A 6,275-nucleotide genomic window follows, 5' to 3' on the forward strand; every position below is an offset into this window, starting at 1 on the left:
CATCATCACCACCACCATCACCACCATCACCACCACCACCACTACCACCACTACCACCACCACCACCACCATCACACCCAAGTCCACAGCTTCAGTCCACAGCATCGAGAAAAAGAAGGTTTGAAAATATTAAGGAAGCATTGAATTCAATTGAGTTCTAGAACCATCATCATTATCATTTTGTAGAAGTTGAAGCAAGAAAAGTTACTTGACTCCTCAGTGTCGATAGCCTCCAAGTAAGAAGCCAAAGATTGGGGCGTGGAAGGGTTGGCATCTCTTTGTTCTCAAGTAAATGAACTGGCATGGCTGCATTTGATGTTTTGTAAGGAGTAATAGTAGAATCACAGTTAGAATGCAGAGAATACTGTCTTCAAATTCAATCACAGGGCTTCCATTTTCTCACTGTTACCTTAGACAGTGCTCCGGTTTCTGCATGCTGCTTTCCTTACTTATAAAGGGCCAGAGTCCTTTAAGTCAGCGGATGTCAGGATGTGGTACCCACATCAATACTATAGGCATCACCTGGGAGCATGTTGGCGTACAAATTCTTGGTCTCAATCCAATTCAATTGTTAGCTCCTGGGTGAGGCCCAGACCTACTGAATTATTATCACTCTAAGTGAAAGGATCTAGGTTTTGGCAAGCAAGCCCTTCTGGTGAAGGCCATGTTCAAGTTGGGAAGTGGCTTCCCAAGTCAAAGTTACCACTGACTCAGCTTGATTCTCACATTCTAGGATTCTGTTTTTGTCTGGCTGGTCTCAGGTTTCTGAATTTCAAACTGATGTATTTCTCTATATTCGAATTATTCTTCTACCGAGTCATCTCACTGGAAGATAGAATGTCTAATATTAGCTCACCAAAATGATTCTTCCTTACCATCACCATCAGAGCTTCAGGAAATTAGAAAGCAGAAAGGAGTCATGGATCTAAATAGGATGCTTTTGTGAATGTTTTGTAACCTCCAGTGAATAATAATGTTGAATTCCACAGTTGGAGCCTAAACGTAATCTGAATTCTTAATCCAGTGTCATGCTCCCTGTAGGGGGTTTAATAAATCCTTGTTGCTCCCTAAGGCAGACAACATCCATGCTGTGTTCAGCAGCCTAGAGAAGCTGGTCTCTGCATAATCCCATATTCTCACCTCCCTGTTCCTCTGAGCCAAGAGGGAGGCAGTCCTAGGTAGAACCCTGAGTGTACCTCTTCCTGTAACGTTCCCAGTGCGGTACAGCTGCTTGACAATAACCACATCATCTTTGAAGTCAGATTGCATAGGTCCTAGCAAATCAATTGCAAATGGGCCTTTGCCTCTTTGTCTCGTGGAACAGCTACCTGCCCGGCAGCAATGTCAGAGGTCCTCTGAGTTTTCAGCTCATTTAAGACCCAGATTATCTGTTGCCTCCCATACCTTAAAGCACCTTGTAAGGCAGGAAGCTCTGGGTGACCTCACCCCCTGATGGGAAGACTACAAACAACCAGAGATCTAAGACTGGAATGTATTTCTCCTGACACTTGTGAGAATTAACTAATGAATTATTGATCAGATTTCTTCACCAAGAAGAGGGGGGTGAAGACAGAAATGTAAATTCTATCAGTCATGAAATTCTTCCAGGGTGGGGGAAAAGATGCTTTAGTTTCTCATCTTTTTGCTGTTACAAAATATCAGAGCAGAGGGACTTAAGGAAGAAGAGTCTGTGTCGGCACCCAGTTTAGAAATTTGGGCTAGCAACGCCTTTGAGTGGTGCAAGCGAACACAGTGAACCGGTCTGTTTGGTGATGGAAAGATGAGAATGCCAAGAGAAATACAGACAAGAGGAGAAAGAAGAAAGCTTAGGAAGACAAGGCAAAAAGATGGCCACACAAAGAAACACAAACTTGCTCAGAACAGTTAGTATGAAGCAGGGGAGCCGGGCTTCTGGTCCTTGGAGCCGAGTAAGCAAGCCTACAGCACAGATAAAGTCTCTTCTTTTGCTTTATATGAGTGGAAAATTGTGACCATTTATTCTAGGTTTTCTTGGATTTGCTCCTATAAAAGTATCCAGCTCTATCCCCCCGTACACAGACCCTGCAAGGAGATTGAGATGTCCCTTTGAGAGGCCTAGGAACCAGATCCTACTACCGCTTCCATTTCACAGATAGAGAAACTGAGGCAGAAGGAGTTAACTCTGTCAGTTACAGAAACACTGGGTGGGAAAGTTTAGACCTAAGCACAAGCAAAATGTCTCGAGGGTTTGTGCCCCTGGCTACTCTGATTCTCCTTGCCTTGTCATGTAGGGATGCTTCTGGTTAGAAGTAACAGAAAAACAAACAAACAAAACAAAACCCACTGAATATGGCTTTTAAAAAAAAAAAACTGGTGCTGCCCCGGTACAGCATCGTGCTCACGTCTGTCCTTAATGCTCTCTTCGGTGATTACAGAACCCTTTCCTTTCTTCGCGGCGATCCAACTCCCAGAAGTTCACGACGTCCATCCTCAAGATCCATGCCAGAGAGATCTTTGATTCCCGTGGGAATCCCACTGTTGAGGTGGATCTGTAGACCGAAAAAGGTCTCTTCCGAGCTGCGGTGCCGAGCGGGGAGCGGTGCGTCCACTGGCATCTACGAGGCCCTAGAACTCCGAGACAATAAGACCCGATTCATGGGGAAGGGTGTCTCCCAGGCTGCTGAGCACATCGATTACACTATTGCACCTGCTCTGGTCAGCAAGAAAGTGAACGTTGTGGAGCAGGAGAAGATGATCGAGATGGACGGCACTGAGAATATATCTAAATTTGGTGCAAATGCCATCCTGGGAGTGTCCCTGGCTGTCTGCAAAGCTGGTGCCGTGGAAAAGGGGGTGCCCCTTTACCATCACATTGCTGACTTGGCCGGCAACCCTGAAGTCATCCTGCCGGTCCCAGCTTTCAATGTGATCAATGGCGGTTCTCATGCTGGCAACAAGCTGGCCATGCAAGAGTTCATGATCCTGCTGTGGGGGCATCCTCTTTCCGGAAAGCCATGCGCATTGGAGCAGAGGTTTACCACAACCTGAAGAATGTCATCAAGGAGAAGTACGGGAAGGATGCCACCAATGTGGGTGATGAGGGTGGATTCGCCCCTAACATCCTGGGGAACAAAGAAGCCCTGGAGCTACTCAAGACTGCAATTGCAAAGGCCGGCTACACTGATCAGGTTGTCATCGGCATGGATGTGGCTGCCTCCGAGTTCTACAGGTCTGGCAAGTATGACCTGGTCTTCAAGTCTCCAGATGACCCCAAAAGGTACATCACACCCGACCAGCTGGCGGACCTGTACAAGTCCTTCATCCAGGACTACCCAGTGGTGTCCATTGAAGACCCCTTTGACCAGGACAACTGGGATGCTTGGCAGAAGTTCACAGCTAGTGCAGGCATCCAGGTGGTGGGCGATGACCTCACAGTGACCAACCCTAAGCGGATTGCCAAGGCTGCGGGCGAGAAGTCCTGCAACTGCCTCCTGCTCAAAGTGAATCAGATTGGCTCGGTGACCGAGTCTCTGCAGGCGTGTAAGCTGGCCCAGTCCAATGGCTGGGGCGTCATGGTGTCCCACTGATCTGGGGAGACTAAGGACACTTTCATCGCCTACCTGGTTGTGAGGCTCTGCACTGGGCAGATCAAGACTGGTGCCCCTTGCCGATCTGAGTGCCTGGCCAAGTACAATCAGATCCTTAGAACTGAGGAAGAGCTGGGCAGCAAAGCCAAGTTTGCTGGCAGGTCCTTCAGGAAGCCTCTGGCCAAGTAAAGCATGGACTGGAGATCCCGGAGCCAGCAGCTGCTTAGCTCCTCTGTCCCTGATGTTATCCAGGCGGCTCAAGGCCGGCCCAGTGCTTGTCCCTCTCATGTCACTGCTTCCTTAGGCGTCCACACCTGACTATCCAGGAACCCTGCTGGAGACCCCAGCCTTGTAATCATGTGATTGGTCTGAATCATTGTTTTTGTCACCTGACTTTCCAGCTAGCGTCTGGAGCCCTCGGACCTCCAGTGTAATCTCTAGGGTGCCCACCCTCAAGGGAGCCCCCCCCCCAAAAAAAAAAAAAAAAAAAATAAAAGCCGCAGAATCCAAAAAAAAAAAAAACAAACTAAGAATTCTTTCTTTTTCTTCTTATTTAGCAGTAATTATGGAGATGAGCATTGACCTTTCCCCCAGTGCCCTCAGAGTCAGGCTCGCCTCATGTTGCCAGGTGGTCATTTTGACATCCCTGCTTGATTTCTGGGTTCTCAGATCCTTCCTCCCCAGTTCAAAGTGGAAGAAAGATAGAAGAAAAGTGATTTCTCAGAAGAAAAACTTGTCATTTCTATTTGGAAATCTAAGTTCATCTCAATCTTGCCCTCCAGAACTGGGTCGCCTACCTAGCTTCTAATCAACCTAATGGAAGCTTACAAAATTCTCGTGGCTGGCTCTGCCTAGGCGTAGACCTGATTTTCAGCCCTGGAAGAGGGAAGGGAACAATGAGCCTCTCCCTAACTCCTGAGTAGATTGGTTTTGGCACAGCGGGGAGACTGGGGTAGAGGCGGGTACAGCATACATGCTATACTTGGGTTTCTATCATTCTTCCGTGTTCACTCCCTGGTTTACCTTAGCTGTAGGAATGTACTATGCAAGAGGTAGGAATAAATATAACAGACACGCTCTCTCTAGTTCATCAGTTGCTTCAAGGCAGTGTTTGAGAAAGCTAACTACATAGCTGACTTTAAATACAAAAGGTGGAAGGATTTTAAATCTGCATCATATATGGCAAAGTTAACAAATGGCTGTCAAGAGAACTCAAGAACATTGCCTTGGCTGTGTGCGTACACAGAAAAAGAGAAGGAAAGTGCCACCCTTACACTATAAAACAGTCCCGCAATATAGTCCTTTGAGTATGAAAGCACAGAAAGGCAAGATTGATGTATGTACTTAAAAGCACAGTGCATAATTAGGATTTCTTTTCAGCATTAGGTGTGCAGAGTTATTTATTCCCATACACAATTATCACCTGAATTTCTCCAGGCCTCACCTGCCACTGACTAGAGATAGGATCACAGAAGAGCAATGACTCAAGCTTCCTTGACTGTCTCCACTAGTCACCTGAAAAATCCCCCTGCCCCTTGCTTCAGGAACTCCCCTTGGAATTCTCAAAGGTACATTCAAACAAGTGCACACATACTAGGGCTACAGCTGCCCTGGATTGTCACTATCCTATGTGGTTTGGCTCTGAGTGGGAAGAAACAGCAATCTGTCCTCTGAAAACTCACAGCTGGAGGGTCTGGAAGCCCTGCTACTAAAACCTTCTCTTTTCTGCATGCGCTCACCGGGCTGGGCTGGCGACAGGCTGGGGTGATAGTGATTTCGATAACTTGGTATCTCTTCTCCAAATACTACAGCTGCCATTGCATCACCTCCTCTCGTCTGGCTCTTTCTTCCCTTAGGACAACTGACTAATGATCTCGGTTCTAGAAACTTATTCTTAGGAAATAATCAGAGGCATGGCCAAAGTTATGCATGAGGAATCAATTACAGAGCTTTTTTTTTTTTTTCGGTTTTTTGAGACAGGGTTTCTCTGTGTAGCCCTGGCTGTCTTGGAACTCACTCTGTAGACCAGGCTAGCCTCCAACTCAGAAATCTGCCTGCCTCTGCCTCCCAAGTGCTGGGATTAAAGGAGTGCACCACCACTGCCTGGATTACAGAGCTCTTTATAATGGTAAAAGAAAAATTCTGAATTTTGATCAGTAGGAGGCTGGTTAAATTAATAAAAATTCATTCACTTTGAGAAAATATGTAACCACTTAAATGATGATGTAGACTTGCATTTATTAACATGGAAAAACATCCACAACATATGGTTACACTGGAGAAAGTGTATGAACTCACTTTTGTAACAATATAAGTTAATATGTGAGCTCACAAGGCTGTATATGTGTTAGCATGTGCCCATTCTCACACAAAGAAAATAGAAGTTATCTCTGAAGGGCCAGGTCATGGTATTTTTCGTGCAGTTTTTATATCTTTCCTAACACTGTGAATGTTCTTATAAGAAGCACCAGTTACCGTCCTAAAAAGGTAAAAGCCACCAAGCAATGGTGGCACATGTCTTTAATCCTAGCAAAGACAGGTGAATTTCTGAGTTCCAGGCCAACCTGGTTGACAGAGTGAGTTTCAGGACAGCCATGGCTACACAGAGAAACTCTGACTAAAAACAAAAACAAAAACAAAAACAAAAACAAAAAACAAAAAAACAGAAAAAACAGGAAAAAAAAGACAGAAAGGAAGGGAGGGAGGGAG

At 45.9% G+C, this 6,275-nt stretch overlaps 1 pseudogene; it reads left to right on the plus strand.

Annotated features, from left to right (window-relative positions):
- The first annotated feature begins 2,359 nt into the window (after positions 1-2,359).
- Positions 2,360-3,800, plus strand: LOC114641094 (annotated as a pseudogene).
- Positions 3,801-6,275: the final 2,475 nt, after the last annotated feature.

The sequence above is a fragment of the Grammomys surdaster genome, unplaced genomic scaffold (assembly GCF_004785775.1).
Source record: "Grammomys surdaster isolate TR1022 unplaced genomic scaffold, NIH_TR_1.0 125876, whole genome shotgun sequence".
Lineage (NCBI taxonomy): Eukaryota > Metazoa > Chordata > Mammalia > Rodentia > Muridae > Grammomys > Grammomys surdaster.